Below are 22,759 nucleotides of genomic sequence, written 5' to 3' on the forward strand. Positions count from 1 at the left end.
GTTAATTTCACATTTTCTGTTAGAAATGTACCTGAATCGTCACCAACAAACTGTCCTTTTTGGATGAAAACACACACAGGAGAGTATAATTTCCCCCAAAAATTTTTATTAAGGGCTCACAACTAAACAAAGAGGGAGGCAACGCTGGAGAAACTGCAGTAGTGGGTGAAGCCTTGGACCCCCAGGGCAGACATCAACTATTTTTAAGCAAAATTGGTGGCCTGAGGAGTCCTTATCTAAGGGAGGGCAGTCTGGTCCAGAAGTCCCAGAGATCCGGAAAGCAGCAGATGACATCTGTGTCCCCAGGCTGTGGTCATACGAGAGACTGCAGCTTCTGTCAGACCAGACTGAACCCAGGGAAATCACTCTCAGGTCTTCCTTCCACGCTTCCTTACACGCTATGTGGCTGTGGTGGTAGAGTTGTGGCAGCAGGAGGAGGAGGAGGAGGATGGTCCAACTCAACCACGTCGGTCTTAGGTGTTAGTTCCCCACTCACCCCCTTACGTAGCACTTTATACAGAAGGTCCTCACAGAGCCTGCGTTGACCCTCCTGCATGCCCTGCAGTTATGTTGCAGCCATGCAGGCAAAGGCCTCTTCAGGAGTGGGTAAGGCTCGTAGGGACGCCGAAGCCTCCTGAATCAGCCTGAACGCTGAATCCTGCACAGGACTCTGAGTCGTCTTCCTGGCTCTTTTATATGGAAGGCGGAGGGGAGGAACCTGAGATTCAGTCAGGCTGCGACTTGTCCCAGGCTTCTCCTGGCTGACACTTAGCCCCGCCTCCTCCTGGCTGCCACTAATCCCCGCCTCCTCCTGGCTGCCACATTCCACAACCTCCTCCTGGCTGAGGTCTTCCTGTGTATGAAAAAGGGACATAGTTTTAGTATTTTTTTCATCAATCACACACAATTTTTACCTCCTGACTGCTGCAAATTGAATGTTAACAAATATAACAGACTATCCTTCTGAGCCAAGCATTTTTCATTCTTGTCCCAATTTTGGGTGCCCACTACTGTCTATTGATATGTAAAACACTTTTTTCAATCAGCAATTGGTGATCAATAATAACATCTATTAAACATCATTTATTTAGTGACCAGAAATCTGTAGAAGAATGCTATACCTGGCTCCAGCTGGGCTCCTCCACTTCTTCCTGGCTGGAAGGCCCAGGTTGGACATCGGAAGCCTCAGCTGGGATGGAAGGAAGCGTGGAAGAAAGTGGAGAGGGATTCCCTGACTTCAGTGTGGTCTGACAGAAATTGCAGTCTCTCATAGTACCAGAGCCTGGGGACATAAACGTCATCTGCTGCAGCTCCGGACCTCTGGGAATCTGTGACCTTCTTGCGCTCCCTCAGATAAGTGCTCCTCAGGCCACCAATTTTGGCTTTTAAATAGGGGATGGTTGCCGTGGGGACCACCGGCGTCACCAACTCCAGCAGTTTCTCCAGCACTGCCTGCCTCTTTTGTTTATGGTTATAGTGGGGGTGTCTCACCTGCCACAGACAGGGCAGCTCCCTGTGTTTGTCAATGAACAGGGGGAGGAAATTGTGGTCGTTGAACCCATCCATTTTCTCTGCAAGACACAACACAAGACAAACCCTAATGTCACGCCAAACTCCCCTAATCTTGTTACAATATAGGCTTCCAATACGAAGCAGTATAGGCCCAAGTTTAGATCCTACCTTCGTTATTACGATCGGCGCCTCCGATGCTCCTTCCTCCGCTCACAGATCGTACGTAAGACGCACGCGTGTTACGCTTTATACACACTGCGCATGCGTGTAACTCAGCCCGCCCCTGATGTTCTTTCTAGTCTATTCCCCGCCCCTTTTCGTTCGGTGCAGTGGGGGAAGAGCACATGGCGGAGACACAGCAGGATCGTGCTAATTGTAGCAACGACGAGGAGGAGGAGGAAAGGCCGGATCTGGACATGTCCCGATCCAGAAGGAGATTTAAGGACTCAAATATGTCCTTTGGGGAGATGTTGGAGATGGTCGACATCCTGAAGAAGGCCGGCTATGAAGGGAAGTATGGGCCTTACCCCAACCCCAATGTCAGAAAGGCCAAGATCATGGCGAAAGTGGTCAGGAGTCTGCACCAGAATTTCGGGGTACGACGATCGAAAGATCAGCTCAGGAAGCGGTGGTCGGACCTCAAATTACGAGAACATGAGCAGTACAGAAAGATCCGGAGAGTGCTGCAAAAAAGTAAGTAGTTGTGCTGTGTTCCTATTCTTTATGTTTATTACGTTCGTGCTGCTCCATGTGCTTTTAGGAACTGTTGTACAGTTTAGAATGGCAACTTTCACGTTCATGGGCTTATTATTCGTTCGGATCAAACATTTTTCTTTCGGACTATAAAATACCATTGTTTAGGCCATATGCATTTGGCCACCATTTTGACGCCCTATACTTGTCTTAAAAGAATTGGGTTGTGTAGATGGCTTGGTTACTAGAATGAAATGCAAATTAGATTCTGTGTAAGGAGAGGACACTCAGCAGCTGTTTTCACATCTGGACACTGGAGCACTAGTGTGGGACACAAGAACACCATTTTTATTAGGGGGCCACACAGGTGCTCCAGTGAATACTATAGGGGGGTCTCCATCTGTGAAGCTTGTACTAAACAGGTAAAGTATTACAGGTTGACAAAGGACACTAAAAAACCTACATCTTGGAACTCGGCTAAAATTGACAATTGTACCCCACTTCCAAGCAATGTTGCCTATTTCTAGTTCTGCCATCAAATATCTGTGTGCTAATTATACCATTTTTGTTTGACATAGGGGATAAAAGACTCGGAGGACACCCCTCATCCGAGGAGACCAGAGCCCCCCCCTCTGGAAGAAGGGGAAATCCCCCCAACACAATCTGAGCAGGAAGAAGAAGACGTGGTGGAACTAGTCACCACAACAGGTGAGTGTCTGCAACCACAGGCTCAGATAAGAGATGGATGGCGGCATATTTTTTAGACCTAATTTATTTTGGGGTTCCTCTCTTTTTAGGTGATCGTGAGGTTGTGGATCCAGATCCTTTCACATCCGAAAGTGTCCAGATCCTGATCGGGGAGATCATGGGGTGTAATTTACAATTGGAAATCATCAAGAAAAACATCAATGATGTTATTCCAAAAAATAAAAACATCATTGATGTTTTGGGGCGAGTTTAAAACCCCTCCAAATCACTTTCTTCTTTTGTGTGCTACAATGTGTTAAATGTTTTTACGATTTTTCCCAAACCCAAATTTGGAGGATGCACACAGTGTGTCAACATGTGCTATCTGCCATCACGGGAGATCAATGGACGTGTTTTGGGGGTGCAACCCCTTCCTCAATAATAAAGTAGCGGTGAGGAAGGGCTTGCTCCCCCAAAACACATCCCTTGATCCCCCGTGATGGCAGGTCACACATGTTGACATTGTTAAATTGGTGTGCATGTTCCAAATTTGGCTTTTCCTGGGGTGACTTCACCCCATCTGAACGCAATATCAAACACAGTTCCTAAATACTCATGTCTGATATTGCCTTCAAATTCTACCAAATGTGAACTTTGTAATTTCAAGATTTTTGTCTTTCTTGTTGGTTTTACACAGGCCTGTTTTAACTAAAATGGACATTTTGAGTTTGGATAATGCTACCCCAAAAATTTTTATACAACAAACATGTTGTTTTGTTTGAAAAACCTTTGGTAAATGCACATGTGATTGTGCAGGTATAAAAAAGTGTGTTAAGCAAGAATGTGTGGATTATTGTTTCAACACTACAACACTTTTGGGGTGATGTCATTGGTGTTTTCAAAGAAAATCGGGGTTCTAACTAAGGGCAAATCCACTTGGCACTACAAGTGCAGTTTCAGTGCAGTTGCAACTGCACTTGTAGTGAAATCTGTTTTTGCATTTTAGTAAATAACAGCCAATAGTGCTTTGTATAATAAGGTTACACAATCACGACATTTTCTGGAATCAACACATTTCTGTCAGGGTCAGCTAAAACAAACACAAGCAGTAAATGTCCACAAAGAATTTCTTTTTTTGTTTTATTATAAAAAGGCTTCACAGATTTGCTGGCATATTGATAGCCCCCCTACCCGCAAAGAACTCCAGGTAGCGTAACCGGACATCACAGGCACTCAGGGAGGGCAAGCCAGGACGGCCGCTTTCAAGCGCCGTCAGTGTGGTTTGATGTACCATTCTGGCCTCAGGCCCAACTGAGCCAGCATAGTTGGCCGAATATTTCCTTAAAAAGTTATGGAGAACACAGCACGCAAGTATAATATGGTTCAGTTTATACTCCGCCATATGGATGGGTGTCAGAAATAGGCGGAACCGGCTGGCCAGGATTCCAAATGTGTTCTCCACCACTCGTCGGGCTCTGACCAGCCGGTAATTAAAAACCCTCTGTTCCGGGGTGAGGGTCCTCATTGGGAATGGCCGCATCAGGTGGTCCCCCAGCGCAAACGCTTCATCAGCAACGAACACGAATGGGAGTCCTTCCACATTGTCCTCTGGAGCTGGCAAGTCCAAGCTGCCATTCTGGAGACGCCTGTAAAACTCCGTCTGGGCGATGACTCCACCATCGGACATCCGGCCATTCTTCCCCACGTCCACATACAGGAAGTCGTAAGTAGCCGACACCACCGCCAACATCACTATACTATTGAACCCCTTATAGTTGAAATAGTATGACCCCGAGTTGGGTGGTGGGATGATGTGGACGTGTTTCCCATCAATTGCCCCTCTGCAGTTAGGAAAGTCCCACCGCTCGGCAAAGTGGGAGGCCACAGTCTGCCATTCCTGTGGCGTGGAAGGAAACTGTTGAGGAAAAAATAATAAACATTACTATTTTTGATCAGAAACATGGCAAGCAGATTAGGCACAAACATTATGGGGCAACCTCCAGATAGCATTTATTAAGGGGAATTTAACAACGCCAAAATATAAGGTACACCTATCATATCCCCCCCCTCTCATGGGCCATTTCTAACATTATAGGGGGTGTGTGGAAATCTTGGACAGGTAACCCTCTTCACTTCATTGAGAGATGAATGCCTAAATAATGGGTATTACTTGGAACAGCCCCTCCTTGGTTACACTATTGGCAGCCCACTGGACAGGTAAGAAGTGTCATAATACAAAGATATAAACACACTGTACACATTTGAGGACATTTGGACATTCTGCTATTACCTATCAATATAATAATAGGATCCAAAAACTTTAAACAGTACCATTTGAAAGTATACAGGCAGGCCCTTGCACTACATGCTTTGAGGAATTCATCCATAAATCTGAGCACAAAAGAGATGGGTATAGTGTGTATGGGTTTGGCAAAGTCAGCAAATAGATGATTGAGGATAGATAGAGAATTGGGATCAGCTGACTTAGCAGTTGGGGGAGGGAGAGTTACCAAAAATGATTTGGGGACACCACCAAAAAAAAGCCTCTGGCACTCTGCCTGAATTTAAAGCAAAAATCACATTTCTAAACATTTTAGGGGTGTTTGGGGTAAAGCACTACTATGGAGCAGGAAAAATACATTGTTAGGTGACTACATGAGGTGAATATAGGGCCAGGAGACACCATGCTGGGGAGGTTATTGAAGGGCAAATATGTATGAAGGACCTAAAATAATAATTACATAAAAATCCAGCATGCATGAGAACAAAGTGGACATTCACAGCATATTCTAATCATGGTAATTAGGGAATGAGGAAAGAAATACAATATATTAGCAAACATTCAATACAATAAAATGTGATATTAAAGGATAAAAATCTTACCTTCATATACTCCTTCTGCAGGACCTGAATGATGGCAGAACAGGTCTCTGGGATAATGATCCCCAGAGCCTGGGGGGAGATGCCTGTCGAGAACTTTAAGTCCTGCAGGCTTCTCCCTGTCGCCAAATACCGCAGGGTAGCGACCAACCTCTGCTCCGAAGTGATGGCTTGCCTCATGCAGGTATCCTGCCTGCTGATATAGGGGGTCAGCGAAGCCAACAGACGGTGAAACACGGGGTTCGTCATCCTGAGAAAGTTCCTGAAATCATCAGGATTATTCTCACGGATCTCACGGAGCAAAGGCATATGAGAGAACTGGTCACGCTGAAGCAACCAATTCTTGGTCCATGAACTCCTCCCCACCCTGTTCATGGACTGGACTTGTGTCAAGGTCAGGACCCCAACACCAAGCCCCCGCACAGCACGAACTCTACGAGGAGTACGCATACACAACATGGCTAGAAAACGGTCGGCTGCTCAGAACGAAGTAACAGAACTCACTGAAGAACAGCAAGGCCTGTGAAGAGCGACCTGAAAAACAGTAACGAACGAACCATACAATGACTAAGTCAGGCGGGACTTGCTTGCACGCACTGAAGAGCAGATACAAACCCACAAGCACAAACTGAACAGCAGAAAACGATCTGAAAGCCACGAGTCTGAAAAAGCTTGAATCGTCTCTCACCAAACTTTTACTAACACAAGATTAGCAAAAGGAGCCCAAAGGGTGCCGAGCTTGGTTCTGAACCGGCCTTTTCTAGTCTCGTCGTACGTGGTGTACGTGACCGCGTGGTTGGCGATCGGAAATTCAGACAACTTTGTGCGACCGTGTGTAGACAAAACAAGTTTGAGCCAACATCCGTCTGAAAAAATCCTAGGATTTTGTTGTCGGAATGTCCGAACAAAGTCCGACCGTGTGTACGCCCTATAAGAGCGCTGAAAGCTGAAAATGGGCCTGGTTCAGGAAGAGGGTGAAAGTTCACTGGTAGTTAATAAGCAAAATTTTATCCAGTTTGCATTTCCATTTTTTTCACAATACAAAAGTAAAAAAATTACAAAAATACAAAAAACGTATAAAGAGTAAAAGCAACATGCTTAAAAACTTCAAAAGTTTAACATTGTAAACAATAAACAATAAATTAGGATGTGCATAATTTTCTCAACGGCCACTTTATTAGGTACTCTTGTTCAACTGTGTGGCAACTCAATGCATTTAGGCATCTAGATGTGGTGAAGATGACTTTCTGAAGTTTAAACTGAGCATCAGAATGGAGCAGAAAGGGGATTTAAGTGACCTTGAATCACTGAACAGTAACACAAATAACGCAGTAACACAAGTAACGCAAATAACCACTCATTTACACCCAAGGTATGCAGAATACCATCTCTGAATGCACAACACATCGAAGTTTGCTGCAACATTCAGATGGTAGGGTCAGAATTTGGTGCTCTTTCCTCCATACCTGGCGATTCTGCTGTGGTTTCATACGGTGCATTATGGCGCGAGATTGCCTGCAGCAAATCGCATTTTGGCCAGTTCCCGGTGCCAGTCTTCCTCTAACCTCACGAACAACATTTGAAAAAAATCTGCCTGTTGACGGAGTAAGCCTTGCACATTTAATTGCCTTACTTCACCCAGTACAGTCTGCAGCAAATATTCTGTTGGTGCTACATCCACACCCTGACTTGCTGCAGACTGTACTGGGGAAGATGGTGGCATGCAAGCCTGGGGACAGGCACCTGGTGAACTTGGAATTCTAGTATGCCCTTGCCCTTCATCACCTCCCAATACATTCTCCTCCCCAGGGGAAAAACAAGCTGCTGGACTGGGTACCAGCAATGCCTGCAGCAGTACATCTTCTCCCTCACAACCACTGCCTTCCGAGGATTGGAATAGGGGGGGTGTAAAGCCAAGAGCATTGGGTCTGTTTTCATCACCTGAAAGAGAGGAATTAGGCATTGTAAATGATTACATAAATATAAATAAAATTGATTATATACTAAAAGCATTACATTTTATTCTTATGGTAACATACACTTATCAAATACTTAAACATTAAAAGCTTGATTAGTGTTATGTTTAACAGTATTCATACATATCCTTTGTGTTCATTTCAGTTACTCACCGCCAGAATGCTCATCTTCTCCTATTTGAAGGGGTATGTCTTGTGTGGATGCAACTGATGTATCTGGAAAACATGAATTGAAATAAAAAAGTAAGTATAATTAGAACAATGAAATTTGATGCTTTTTCAACTTATTGAAATACCTCAGAAAATCTTTAAAAGAGAAGTATATTTTGTTTTTTCAGATTTATACTTACCTAGGTGGATGCTGCATCTCTGCCCCAGTGCCTCTAACACTGAGAACCAAGCGATTGAACACTGCCGATCGCTCGGTTCTCACAGCTCCCTGAGCAAAGATCTGGTGACTGGCAGTCAGTGGCTCTCTGTTGTGTCCGCTCCCCCTGCGCTCATCCACCCATTAATCTTTACATGAGATCCATTATGGTCCAGCGCTGTACCAGAAAGCAGTGGCTCTACACTCTGTCCCTCTTCACAGGGATGATCAATAGCTGGCTCCCGCTGCTATTAAACTCTATAACAACAGAAGGTGAGGTGAAAACGTGCACCGCTGTGTGCTTGTATGATTGCAGGCAGCGTGGCTCTGGACCAAGACCACACAGGCACCAACATAGGAGATAGCTTCCTATGGGACACTCTCTGAAGTGTGTTACATGATTAATTTCCCCAGAATAAATAAATGTAAGATCTTTAGTCTCCATTTCATATTGAAAGCATATATTCCCCGAAGAGTGAATTTTAGATGACTCTGCAAGGAAAAAGAAAAATCTAGACCAGGGTGGCTTTTGACTACTGTGTTAAAAGTTGGAGTTGCAGAAATGAATGAAGATGTTAACATTTCCTTGCAAACATATAACCAAAGCACTTTTTTGTGATTAGGCCGTGGAACATAGCAAGACACTTCCAGACTAAAGCTGGATACTACAAACTATACAACTTTTGTTGTTTGATTTCCTTTAGATTTACCATTAACTATGTAGTCCTAGTGCCTGCCAGATTGCATACACATTGAAAGTGTTTAGGTTGGACCTCATATTATATGGTTTCTAAATCTAAAGGAAAAAAATCTAAAGAATATTGTATAGTGTGTATCCAGCTTTAGTTGACCTTTGCAAAATCTGAACTACTTTCCATGCACAGTAAGCCATTCATTGTCTGAGAAGAGTTTGCATTGCTGACACTTTCAAGCATTGAATTGAGGGCAGGATAGTCATCAGGCGCCTAAAATGCAGATGAAGGCAGATGTAGGAATTCTGCCTTCTGAGCAAGACAATAGCCTAGTGAGTTCAAGGTAAAGGGAACATTCGTTTCAAAACTTTTTTTCATATTACATTGGAAAAAGGGTCTTCAGACTTTCATCATTCAGAATACTAATAAAACTGTTATTGTGGATTACATGTTGATTGAATGCTATCTATCATTTTTACTTTTTCATAGGTACCTACTAGAATAGGCTTCTGATGTCTTTGCTGGAGAGATTTTCTCTGCCGCTGACGCTGTTGTAGCATCTGAAAACCATTAACAAACAACAAAATGTAAGTGTACTGTGCATGGATAGTGACTTCAGATAATTTTCAATATGTTTTTGAAAAAAAATCACACAACATTCCTTAGACAAGTGATTGATAGGTATATGAGTGATGTGTGCATTTGAATAATGGAAGGGGTTATGTTTTTTTTTGTTTTTTTTTTTTAGGTAAATCCAGTGTGGAATGATGGGATGATAATGGCATTTCCTGCTAGTTTTTATTGCTAGCTGGAGTACTAACGTTCCAAAAATAATTCTTTATCTGTGCTATCAAAATGAGGCATCCGCCTTTCTGTTAAAGACAGAACAATGGAGTCAAGGTAAGCTTGAAGAATACAGTGACACATTTTAATATCACATTAACATTTACATCTTGCTGTAATATTTTCTATGATTGCATTAATAGTGGTTCTGCAGCCTACATTTTTTGTTCACTGAATGCATCCTATGTATAGGGGCAAAAAACAATGTTAAAGGAGTGGTAAAGGCAGAAGGTGCATTCTATGCATTAAGATAAAAAACCTTCTGTGTGTAGCAACCCCCCTAATACTTATCTGAGCCCCATCTCTGTCCAGCGATGTCCACATGTCCCTAGGCCGTCCGGGACTTTCCCTACTGATTGGCTGAGACACAGCAACAGCGCCATTGGCTCCTGTGGCTGTCAAAATCAGTTAGACAATCAGGTGAGAGAGTTGGCAGGGCCAAATGGCAGCTCCATGTCTGAATGGACACAGGGAGCCACAGCTTGGCTCGGGTGCCCCCATAGCAAGTTGCTTACTGTGGGGGGCACTCAACAGGAGGGAGGGATCAGGAGCACAGTAGAGGGACCTGAGAAGAGGAGGATTCAGACTGCCCTGTGCATATCCACTGCAATAGAGCAGGTAAGTATAACATGTTTGTTATTTTTTTCTTTAAAACAGACATTAGAATCACTTTAATGAAATCCCCCCCCTTAACCACCACCCTGGTACTTTACTGATAGAACTTCACGTACGCAATCCTGTGCTGGAACAGAGAGCAGTGGCACAGACTCTCTCTGCTCAGTCCCTCTTCATGTAGAAGATTGATAGCATAAATATTGAGCCATTGACTCACTCAACTGTCATTCCAACTCTGTGAGGGGGAAGCTTTGGGGCAGAACCATGACACACTGTCTGCGTGTATGGATCCTGCAAACAGCTTGTTTCTGACATTGCCTATGTGGAATGTGTAGAGGATGATGTGTGTGTCCTCTCTCTTTTTATCAGATTCAAATGGTTGTTTACTTACGCTGGGGAATGATGGTCTGCCTCTTTTCTGCACAGCTTTCTGACCTACCGATACGGCTTTCTGTTAAAGAAAGATGAAAAGAGTCAAGGTAATGTTGGACACTAGATTTAAAGTCTTCTTCTTATAATAGCAATGTCATTTTTTTTTTTAATGACATACGTTAGAAAACTATTTACAAGGGGTTATCCATTAAAAATGAATAATGAAACATGGGTATGGACGTAAGCAGCTAGGCCCACTCCGATGTAGAAAATCTGCTTTCCCAAGTTCCCAGCAAAACAGGAGCCCGCTGAGTCCCAGGGGAAGGGGTAAATCCTTTCAACATGGGTTGGTCTTTTACTAGGGAACAGTGTCTACACACTATCAGCATTCAGCATACTAGAGCAGGAAAATTATGTAAATGTGTAATCCATGTTCTCTATTGCATACATTTTTTCTTTGTAGTAGGTACTCACTAGAAGATGCTTGTGAGGTTCTTTGGGCCAGGGATGATGCAGATGTTCTTGCTGCAGATGTTTTTTTTTATAGCTGGAAAATAGACATACATTGGAACATAGCAAAGTTTAAGTATCATAATACTAGTATTCTAGCGTAGAAGGTGTAGATGTTGATGATATGCAAATCAACAGCTTTATTACTTACTCTGAGGAGGAATGAGCCACTGCTTTATCCCTGCCAATGATTTCACGATAAAGGCTTTCTGTTAAGAAAAAATGAAAAGCTAATATTGTAGATAGAGTAAACTTTTTGGGATATACACCTAAAAATGTACTTTTTTGGTTTAATATTAATGAAGAAAAAAAAGATAGTGTACAGTGTTTTTTAAAGCCTAGCTTTTTTTTTAATCTTACTTCATTCTACCTATAAAGCTTAACCCTTAAAATAAATAGGTTAATGAGATTCCTCCCTCTGCATACTCCAGTTTTAATTTCTTGAGCCCCATTGCAATCCAAGCAACCACCTAGTTATTGGGGGACAATCACTGAGAAGAATGACTTGGGAGCAACAGTGGTGGAAACCAGAAAGGAGGATGGGGGCCACTCCATGCACTTTTTTTCCATATCAGTTGAAGATTTATTCCATCCATTCACAAAAGAAACGCTTAGTATTTTTTTAAAGGAGAACAGTCTACTGACACTCTCAGCCACTATATAGACAGCAGTAGGGATGAGCTTCGTGTTCGAGTCGAACCCATGTTCGACTCGAACATCGGCTGTTCGATCGTTCGCCGAATTGCGAACGTTATGGGCCGTTCGCGCTAAATTCGTGTGGCGCGTCACGGCCCATAATTCACTGCGGCATCGCAGTGCATTGCTGGCTGATGATTGGCCAAGCATGCACTATGACCCGCATGCTTGGCCAATCACAGCGCTGTCAGTAGAGAGAGCTGTAATTGGCCAAAGCCAGGGTGGCTTTGGCCAATTACGGCTCAGGGCATTTAGTACACACCCCACACTATATAAGGCCGCCTGCACGGCGGCCCTGTGTAGTGTGTGTTCCGGTGTGCTGAGAGATAGAGAGAGAGAGAGACAGTGTCATTTGATTTGAGTTAGATAGATTAGGCAGAACAGTCAGTCAGTTAGCTGCACTTACAGTGTATTGTGTATATATATGCATCCCAGGTGTTGCATATATATATATACACTGTATTCAGTTTAGCTAGATCCGTTCCTGTTATCTTCTATCTAGACTATTTACATTTAATGCAGTGCGTCCTGCTCACAGTGTTCAGCTAGATCCGTTCCTGTTAAATTCCTACTGACCGGCAGGCTTGTCTGGTTACAGTATATAAAGCTACCTGAAGAAAATTACAGGTGTTCTATTTGATCCTATTAGTACCACGGTCAGGCAGCTAGACTATTTACATTTAGTACAGTGTGTCCTGCTCACAGTGTTCAGCTAGATCCGTTCCTGTTATCTTCCTACTGACAGGCAGGCTTGTCTGGTTACAGTATATAAAGCTACCTGAAGAAAATTACAGGTGTTCTATTTGATCCTATTAGTACCACGGTCAGGCAGCTAGACTATTTACATTTAGTACAGTGTGTCCTGCTCACAGTGTTCAGCTAGATCCGTTCCTGTTATCTTCCTACTGACAGGCAGGCTTGTCTGGTTACAGTATATAAAGCTACCTGAAGAAAATTACAGGTGTTCTATTTGATCCTATTAGTACCACGGTCAGGCAGCTAGACTATTTACATTTAGTACAGTGTGTCCTGCTCACAGTGTTCAGCTAGATCCGTTCCTGTTATCTTCCTACTGACAGGCAGGCTTGTCTGGTTACAGTATATAAAGCTACCTGAAGAAAATTACAGGTGTTCTATTTGATCCTATTAGTACCACGGTCAGGCAGCTAGACTATTTACATTTAGTACAGTGCGTCCTGCTCACAGTGTACAGCTAGATCCGTTCCTGTTATCTTCCTACTGACAGGCAGGCTTGTCTGGTTACAGTATATAAAGCTACCTGAAGAAAATTACAGGTGTTCTATTTGATCCTATTAGTACCACGGTCAGGCAGCTAGACTATTTACATTTAGTACAGTGCGTCCTGCTCACAGTGTACAGCTAGATCCGTTCCTGTTATCTTCCTACTGACAGGCAGGCTTGTCTGGTTACAGTATATAAAGCTACCTGAAGAAAATTACAGGTGTTCTATTTGATCCTATTAGTACCACGGTCAGGCAGCTAGACTATTTACATTTAGTACAGTGCGTCCTGCTCACAGTGTTCAGCTAGATCCGTTCCTGTTATCTTCCTACTGACAGGCAGGCTTGTCTGGTTACAGTATATAAAGCTACTTGAAGAAAATTACAGGTGTTCTATCCCAGCTTAGTGCAGCTACAGGCCATTAGTATGTCTGGAAGGCCAAGAAGGAGAGGCAGACAGTCACAAGCCAATAAGAGAGGGCAAGCAGGCTCTGTGTCTAGTGCTGGTCGTGGAGACGGTGCATCCTCATCAGCACGTGGCCATGGGACACGCTTGGCCTTTTTTTCGGCAGCTGGCCATGTTGAGCCGCAACATGCGGAAGACTTGGTCGAGTGGATGACCAAGCCGTCCTCATCCTCCTCATCCTCTCTCACCCATGCCCAGGGTGCTTTGTCTGGCAAAGCAGCGGCCTCTTCCCTCAGCTCAATGTCATCAGTGACTCCTTCCCTAGCTCCACCATGTCCTCATGAGGATTCCCTCGAACTGTTTGACCACAGTGTTGGGTACATGCTCCAGGAGGATGCCCAGCGTTTGGAAGGCTCTGATGACGATACTGAGCTCGATGAAGGCAGTAACATGAGCGCGGACAGAGGGGGTGCCCAAGAAGGACAGCAATCTGGCAGTCATGCTCCCCCTGCTGCAGCATACTGCCAGGTTTGCTCCAGTGATGAGGAGGGAGGGGATGATGAGGTCACTGACTCAACGTGGGTGCCTGATAGGAGAGAGGAGGAGGAGGAGGAGGAGGAGGAGGAGGAGGAGGAGGAGGAGGAGGCGGCAGCACATCACCAACGAGGCAGGATGCCCTCCAGGGGCCAGCCTAAGGGCAGCACATTGACTGCATCACACCCCAAAGCTCCACATGTGCAGGGCGCTGCAGTCTCTGCGCGTTATTCAAAAAGTTCTTTGGTGTGGGCCTTTTTTGAGACGAGTGCATCAGATCGCACCGCTGCTATTTGCAACATATGTCTCAAGCGTATCTCGCGTGGCCAAAATATCTCCCGCTTGGGTACCACATGCTTGACCAGACATATGTTGACCTGCCATGCAGTTCGTTGGCAAGCGTATCTAAAAGACCCACACCAAAGAACAAAGAGGATCTCTCCTTGCTCCTCATCAGCTGAGATTTCCAACCCCACTAGACCTTCAGTCCTCTCTGAGACCTACAGTGAGAGGAATGAAGGTGTAGAATTAGGTGTGTCACAGCCAAGTACTTGTGGGCAATCTGCTTTTGGTACACCGACGTCAGATTGTACCAGGCAAATTTCCCTGCCCCAGCTGCTGCACCGCCGAAAGAAGTTTGCTCCCAGCCATCCACATGCCCAGCGGTTGAATGCTAGCTTGGCAAAATTGCTAGCACTTCAACTGCTGCCTTTTCAGTTGGTAGACTCTGCCCCCTTCCGTGAGTTTGTGGAATGTGCGGTTCCTCAGTGGCAGGTACCCAAACGCCACTTTTTCTCACGGAAGGCGATTCCGGCTCTCTACCGGCATGTGGAAGGCAATGTCCATGCCTCGCTGGACAGGGCGGTCAGCGGTAAGGTGCATATTACCGCTGACTCATGGTCCAGCAGGCATGGACAGGGACGTTACCTAAGTTTCACGGCGCATTGGGTGACTCTGCTGGCAGCTGGGAAGGATGCAGGACAAGGTGCAGTAGTGTTGGAGGTTGTTCCGCCACCACGCCTCCAAAATGCTGATTGTGACACACCTCTCTCCTCCACCCCCTCCTCTTCTTCTTCCTCCATGGCCTCTTCCTCGGAACCAGCGGTGCTCCGTAGGCGTTCAAGGGGCTACGCAAGTACGCAGGCCAAAAGATGCCATGCGGTGCTTGAGCTGGTGTGCTTGGGGGACAGGAGCCACACTGGGGCAGAGGTTCTGTCAGCTCTGCAGGGGCAGGTTCAGAGGTGGTTGACGCCACGCCAACTTAAGGCAGGAATGGTGGTTTGCGACAATGGCACCAACCTCCTCTCTGCCCTCCGACAGGGACAAATGACCCATGTGCCCTGTTTGGCTCACGTCCTTAACTTGGTGGTGCAGCGGTTCTTGGGCAGGTACCCGGGCTTACAGGATGTCCTGAGGCAGGCCAGGAAAGTCTGTGTGCATTTCCGCCGGTCATATAATGCCAGTGCTCGGCTGACGGACCTCCAAAAGGAGTTTAACCTGCCCAAGAACCGCCTAATCTGTGACATGCCCACCAGGTGGAACTCAACGTTGGCCATGCTGCAGCGGCTGCACACGCAGCAGAGGGCCATCAATGAGTACCTGTGCGACTATGGCACCAGGACAGGGTCAGGGGAGCTTGGTTTTTTTTCCCCACGCCAGTGGGCCATGATCAGGGATGCATGCACTGTCCTGTCACCATTCGAGGAGGCCACGAGGATGGTGAGCAGTGACAGTGCATGCATCAGTGACACTGTCCCCCTTGTCCACCTGTTGGAGCACACGCTGCGTGGAATAATGGACAGGGCACTTGAGGCAGAACAGAGGCAGGAAGAGGAGGACTTCCTTAGCTCTCAAGGCCCCCTTTATCCAGACAGTGTTCCTGCGTGCCCGCCGATCACACAGGAAGAGGACGAGGAGGAAGAGGAGGAGGAGGAAGATTGTGTCAGTATGGAGGTGGAGCCTGGCACTCAGCATCAGCAGCAGTCTTTAAGGGATCAGTCCCAAGAAACACATGGACTTGTACGTGGCTGGGAGGAGGTGGCTGCGGACCATGTCGTTCTTAGTGACCCAGAGGACTCCGGACCGAATGCCTCAGCAAACCTACGCTGCATGGCCTCCCTGATCCTGCAAAGCCTGCGTAAGGATCCTCGTATTCGTGGTATCAAGGAGAAGGACCAATACTGGCTGGCAACCCTCCTTGATCCACGTTACAAGGGTAAGGTTGCGGACCTTATCTTGCCATCGCAGAGGGAGCAGAGGATGAAACATCTTCGGGAGGCCTTGCAGAAAGGTCTGTGCAACGCGTTCCCAGAGACTGGGAGGTTACAAACTCCTGTTTCTGGACAACGTGTTGCTGAGGCTTCGGTCAGTCAAAGAAGGAGCGGTGGAGAAGGTGGCCGTCTGACCGATGCGTTCAGACAATTTTTTGGTCCGCAGCCCCAAGGTATGATCGGTTCCAGCAACCATCGCCAGCGTCTGTTTTACATGGTGCAGGAATACCTAGGGGCAAGATCAGACTTGGACACCTTTCCCACCGAAAATCCTCTGGGTTACTGGGTCTTGAGGATGGATCACTGGCCAGAGCTTGCACAGTATGCAATTGAGCTACTGGCCTGTCCTGCATCCAGCGTTCTTTCGGAACGCACATTCAGTGCTGCTGGAGGCGTGGTAACCGATCACAGGGTGCGTCTGTCCACCGACTCGGTCGATCGGCTGACCTTCATAAAAATGAATGAGTCTTGGATCACCACCAGCTACCAAGCACCTGATGCTGATGTAACCGAATAATTTTTTTTGAAATCTCAGATCCCTTCAAAGACTGCCTATGCTGATGCTGAGTGACTATCCCTGAGTAATTATCCTCTTCCTCCTCAATCATCACGCTGATAGCTTGTAAGAACATTTTTGGTTCTGGGCGCCACCACCAGTGCCTAAGGCACAATTTTTCAGCCCCTGTTTAACAGGGGCGTGTAATTACAATTTTTGATGTAATACTTTGCAGCAGGGCTCGTTCCTGCATTCCAACTAGAGTGTCTGTGAGGGGTTGCAGTGTTGTGGCACCAGCACCAGTGCCTAAGGCCCAATTTTTCTGCCCCTGTCTAACAGGGGCGTGTAATTACAATTTTTGATGCAATACTTTGCAGTAGGGCTCGTTCCTGCGTTCCAACTAGAGTGTCTGTGAGGGGTTGCAGTGTTGTGGCACCAGCACCAGTGCCTAAGGCCCAATTTTTCTGCCCCTGTCTAACAGGGGCGTGTAATTACAATTTTTGAAGCAATCATTTGCAGCAGGGCTCGTTCCTGCGTTCCAACTAGAGTGTCTGTGAGGGGTTGCAGTGTTGTGGCACCAGCACCAGTGCCTAAGGCCCAATTTTTCTGCCCCTGTCTAACAGGGGCGTGTAATTACAATTTTTGAAGCAATAATTTGCAGCAGGGCTCGTTCCTGCGTTCCAACTAGAGTGTCTGTGAGGGGTTGCAGTGTTGTGGCACCAGCACCAGTGCCTAAGGCCTAATTTTTCAGCTGCTGTTCAACAGGGGCATGTAATTACAATTCTTGATCTAATATTTCACAGCAGGGCCCTGTGAGGGCTTACAGTGTTGTGGCCACAGCAACACCTAAGGCCCAAATTTCTGCTGAGTATATAGGGCAGGACCCTACTTTCAAACATCTAACTTACAAACGACTCCTACTTGCAAACGGAAGGAGACAACAGGAAGTGAGATGAAATCTACCCCTAGGAAGGGAAATTCTCTCCTGTAAGAGTTAATATGGGAAAACAAGTTCTCCTTTCCACTGATGCTTTCCAATCCTTGTTCCACAAAAAAACCCAAATTTTCAAAAAACATTTTTCATTGGGACAAAAAAGTGAGGTGAAATCTTCTGAAGAGGAGGAAAGACAGCAAAACAAATGTCACAGGGGTGATAACCCTTCCCTATGTTTTCCAAAAAGCTTAGAAAAGATTTTTTGGCTGGAGCTAAACACGTTAAAAATGTTCAAAATTACAAACAGATTCTACTTAACAACAAACCTACAGTCCCTGTCTTGTTTGCACCGCCTGTATACTGCTGTTCAGAGTATATAGGGCCTGGTGGCCCCACACCTTTCCTTATTTTAATTTGGGTGCGGGGTTCCCCTTAATATCCATACAAGACCCAAAGGGACTGGTAATGGACTGGGGGGTACCCATGCCGTTTGTCTCACTGATTTTCATCCATATTGCCATGACCCGACATGACATTAAACCCGCAAGCAGTTTTAAATGAGATTTTTTCCTTTAAAAATGACATTTGGTGCAGGGACTGTTCTAAACATGGGAAACACGCGTCACTTTACAGGCATACTATAGACACCCCCCAGGTACGATATTTAAAGGAATATTTCACTTTTTTTTTTTTACTTTAAGCATCATTAAAATCACTGCTCCCGAAAAAACGGCCGTTTTTAAAAGTTTTTTTTGCATTGATACATGTCCCCTGGGGTAGGACCCGGGTCCCCAAACCCTTTTTAGGACAATACCATGCAAATTAGCCTTTAAAATGAGCACTTTTGATTTCGAACGTTCGAGTCCCATAGACGTCAATGGGGTTCTAACGTTCGTGCGAACTTTCGGTCCGTTCGCGGGTTCTGGTGCGAACCGAACCGGGGGGTGTTCGGCTCATCCCTAGACAGCAGTATCATCAGGGTTGCAAACTTCAGAACAACCCAAATGTAGTATATCTGCCTTCAAAGCTAACCAGCAGACTGTAGAGTACCAGGTGAGGGGGATAATAGTTCCTATTCTGAGTGGTTTGTCATTTCAGCATAGAACTGGCCCTGAATACTATCAGCATAGTAGCATACTACATTTTGTTGTACAATAAAAAATGTTAAATAAATATTCAACAGTGCAAAACATTTCTATTGGTTTTAGGTACTTACCAGAATGGGCAGGTGCTCGACTTGGGCCCGGCAGAGAGGAACCTTGGCATGCAGAGGATGGACATGGGCAACAGGGAAACAAAGCAAAAAGTGAGACTTATTCACAAGACATACTGTCTGCTAGTATGGCAGCTGCAATCAACAGAAATTCCACATGAGCATCCCTGTAAGAACCACCTAGTTATTGGGGGCAATCACTGAAAATGATAACTTAGAAGCAACAGTTGTGGACACCAGAGGAGGAGGATTGGGGCCACTCCATGCTTTTTTTTTCATATTAGTTGAAGGTTGAATTCATCTACAGTGGAACCTCGGATTGCGAGTAATGCGGTTAACGAGCGTTTCGCAATACGAGCACTGTATTTTGAAAAATCTGAACTCAGTTTGCGAGTGTTGTCTCGCAAAACAAGCAAGATTCAGGCCAAAGCAGTGTGCAGTACCATGTTTGGCCTGAGGTGGGGGGGTGCCAGAGCCAAGCGGAGCCAAATGGCGCCGTTCGGAAATGCTCGGAAAGACTATGTTCCTGAGCCTTTCCGAGGTTTGCCGAGGTCAGATGAGCTGTCCTCGGGCCTTTCCAGCTGTTTCCGAGGCTCTCCGGCACCCCCCACCTCTGGCCACATGCGGTATTGCATGCCATTGAAGTAATTGCGGAACAAATTATTTTCGTTTCCATTAACTTCTATGGGGAAACTCACATTGATATGCGAGTACTTTGGATTACAAGCATTCTCCTGGAACGGATTATGCTCGTAATCCGAGGTTCCACTGTATTTGCAAATGACTGCCTTAGTATATTTAAAGGAGAACAGTCTGCTGACACTCTCAGCCACTAAATAGACAGCAGTATCATCAGGGTTGCAAACTTCAGAAGAACCCAAATGTAGTATATCTGCCTTCAAAGCTAACCAGCAGACTGTAGAGTACCAGGTAAGGGGGATAATAGTTCCTATTCTGAGTGGTTTGTCATTTCAGCAGAGAACTGGTCCCTACATGCTATCAGCATAGTAGCATACCATGTTTTGTTGTACAACAAAAATTGTTAAATAAATATTCAACAGTGCAAAACATTTCTATTGGTTTTAGGTACTTACCAGAATGGGCAGGTGCTCGACTTGGGCCCGGGAGAGAGGAACCTTGGCATGCAGAGGATGGACCTGGGCAACAGGGAAACAAAGCAAAAAGTGAGACTTATGGACAAGACCTACTGTCTGCTAGTATGGCAGCTGCAATCAACAGAAATTCCACATGAGAATCCCTGTAAGAACCACCTAGTTATTGGGGGCAATCACTGAAAATGATGACTTAGAAGCAACAGCTACTTAAAAGACAGCAGTATTGTTATAAGGGTTGTAAACTGCAGAAGAACCAAAATGTAGTATATCTGCCTAACCAGCAGACTGTAGAGTCCCAGGTAAGGGGGATAATAGTTCTTATTCTGAGCGATTTGTCATTTAGGCAGAGAACTGGGCCTGAATACTATCAGCATAGTAGCATACTACTGTTGTAAAACAAAAACTGTTAAATAAATGTTTAACGGTGCTTATTTATTGGTTTTAGGTACTCACCAGAAAGAGCAAGTGCCCGACTTGGGCCCAGGGGTGAGGGAACTTGCCATGCGGATGATGGACCTGAACAACAAGGAAATAAAGCAAAATGTGAGTCTCTCACGTATAGTCATTATTTGAATAATGAGCTTGAGAAATAGAAATGTTAATGATATAATGAATATGATATCTTTCATTTTACTCACCAGCTTTCAGCCGCTTGCTGGGCCTGTGCACCTCAGCCTCCTCCTGAGCATCAGATGCCGTCTCTGACATGAGCTTCAAATAGAAGATCTCTTGCCAGTTATTTAACTGCAGCTTACATTCAGTGCCCTGCTTCTCTAGTTGTTTAACCACCTCAATACTGGGCACTTTCACCCCCTTCCTTCCCAGACCAATTTTCAGCTTTCAGTGCTCTCTCACTTTGAATGACAATTACTCAGTCATGCTACACTATACCCAAATGAAATTTTTATCATTTTGTTCACACAAATAGAGCTTTCTTTTGGTGGTATTTATTCACCACTTCATTTTTTATTTTTTGTGATATAAGCGAAAAAAGAGCGAATATTTAAAAAAAAACCCAAAATTTTCTACTTTCTCTTTTAAAAGAAACCAAAAAAATTAAATTTTGTCGAAAATTTAGGCAAAAATGTATTCTACCACCTGTCTTTGGTAAAAAAAATCCTGATAATTGTATGATCATTGGTTTGTGTGAAAGTTATAGAGTCTACAAGCCATGCTACGCATTATTGAAAATGTATCAATCCTAATGCACTGATGGCCTAATGCACTGATCTCATTTCTTGAGGCCCTAAAATGTCAGGACAGTACAATAACCCCCCAAAAGACCCCTTTTTGGAAAGAAGACAGTCTGAGGTATTTAGTAAGAGGCATAGTGAATTTTTTTAAGTTGAAATTTTTTCCCCACAATGCTTTGGAAAATTAAGAAATATAGATTTTTTTTTTTTTCTTCACTAAATTGTCATATTTACAAGTTATTTCTCACACACGGTGCAGGCATAATTGCAATTACACCCCAAAATACATTCTGCTATTCGTCCTGAGTATGGCGATACCCCATGTGTGAGACTTTTCCACAGCCTGGCCACATACAGAGGCCCAACATCCATATAGCACCATCAGGCGTTCTAAAGGCATAAATTACACATTTCATTTTCTGAGTACCTATCACATTTTTGAAGGCCCTGGAGCACCAGGACAATGGAATTACCCACAAAATGACCCCATTTTGGAAAGAAAACAACCCAATGTATATTCTATGAGGCATACTGAGTCTTTTGAACATGTCATTTCTTCCCACAAGTTTTTGGAAAATGTGGAAAGAAAATGAAAACCTATTTTTTTCTCACAAAGTTGTCAATTTAGAAGATCTTTCTAACACATAGCATGTACGTAGCCAAAATGACAACCCCAAAATACATTCTGCTATTCGTCCTGAGGATGGCGATACCCCATGTGTGAGACTTTTCCACAGCCTGGCCACATACAGAGGCCCAACATCCATATAGCACCATCAGGCGTTCTAAAGGCATAAATTACACATTTCATTTCCTGAGTACCTATCACATTTTTGAAGGCCCTGGAGCACCAGGACAATGGAATTACCCACAAAATGACCCCATTTTGGAAAGAAAACAACCCAATGTATATTCTATGTGGCATACTGAGTCTTTTGAACATGTCATTTCTTTCCACAAGTTTTTGGAAAATGTGGAAAGAAAATGAAAACCTATTTTTTTTCTCACAAAATTGTCAATTTAGAAGATCTTTCTAACACATAGCATGTACATAGCCAAAATTACACCCCAAAATACATTCTGCTACTCGTCCTGAGTGTGACGATACCCCATGTGTGAGACTTTTCCACAGCCTGGCCACATACAGAGGCCCAACATCCATATAGCACCATCAGGCGTTCTAAAGGCATAAATTACACATTTCATTTCCTGAGTACCTATCACATTTTTGAAGACCCTGGAGCACCAGGACAATGGAATTACCCACAAAATGACCCCATTTTGGAAAGAAAACAACCCAATGTATATTCTATGAGGCATAATGAGTCTTTTGAACATGTCATTTCTTTCCACAAGTTTTTGGAAAATGTGCAAAGAAAATGAAAACCTATTATTTTCTCACAAAGTTGTCAATTTAGAAGATCTTTCTAACACATAGCATGCACATAGCCAAAATGACACCCCAAAATACATTCTGCTACTCGTCCTGAGTATGGCGATACCCCATGTGTGAG

At 44.7% G+C, this 22,759-nt stretch overlaps 1 long non-coding RNA gene across 1 annotated transcript; it reads right to left on the reverse strand.

Annotated features, from left to right (window-relative positions):
* Positions 1-11,295: 11,295 nt before the first annotated feature.
* Positions 11,296-19,326, reverse strand: LOC141145596 (uncharacterized). The gene is made up of 2 exons (XR_012244577.1): positions 18,941-19,326; positions 11,296-11,356 (listed from the first exon to the last, which is right to left on the reverse strand). It is a non-coding gene; the product is annotated as an uncharacterized lncRNA (long non-coding RNA).
* Between the last annotated feature and the right edge of the window lie 3,433 nt (positions 19,327-22,759).

The sequence above is a fragment of the Aquarana catesbeiana genome, linkage group LG05 (genome assembly GCF_042186555.1).
Source record: "Aquarana catesbeiana isolate 2022-GZ linkage group LG05, ASM4218655v1, whole genome shotgun sequence".
NCBI classification, from domain to species: Eukaryota; Metazoa; Chordata; class Amphibia; order Anura; family Ranidae; genus Aquarana; species Aquarana catesbeiana.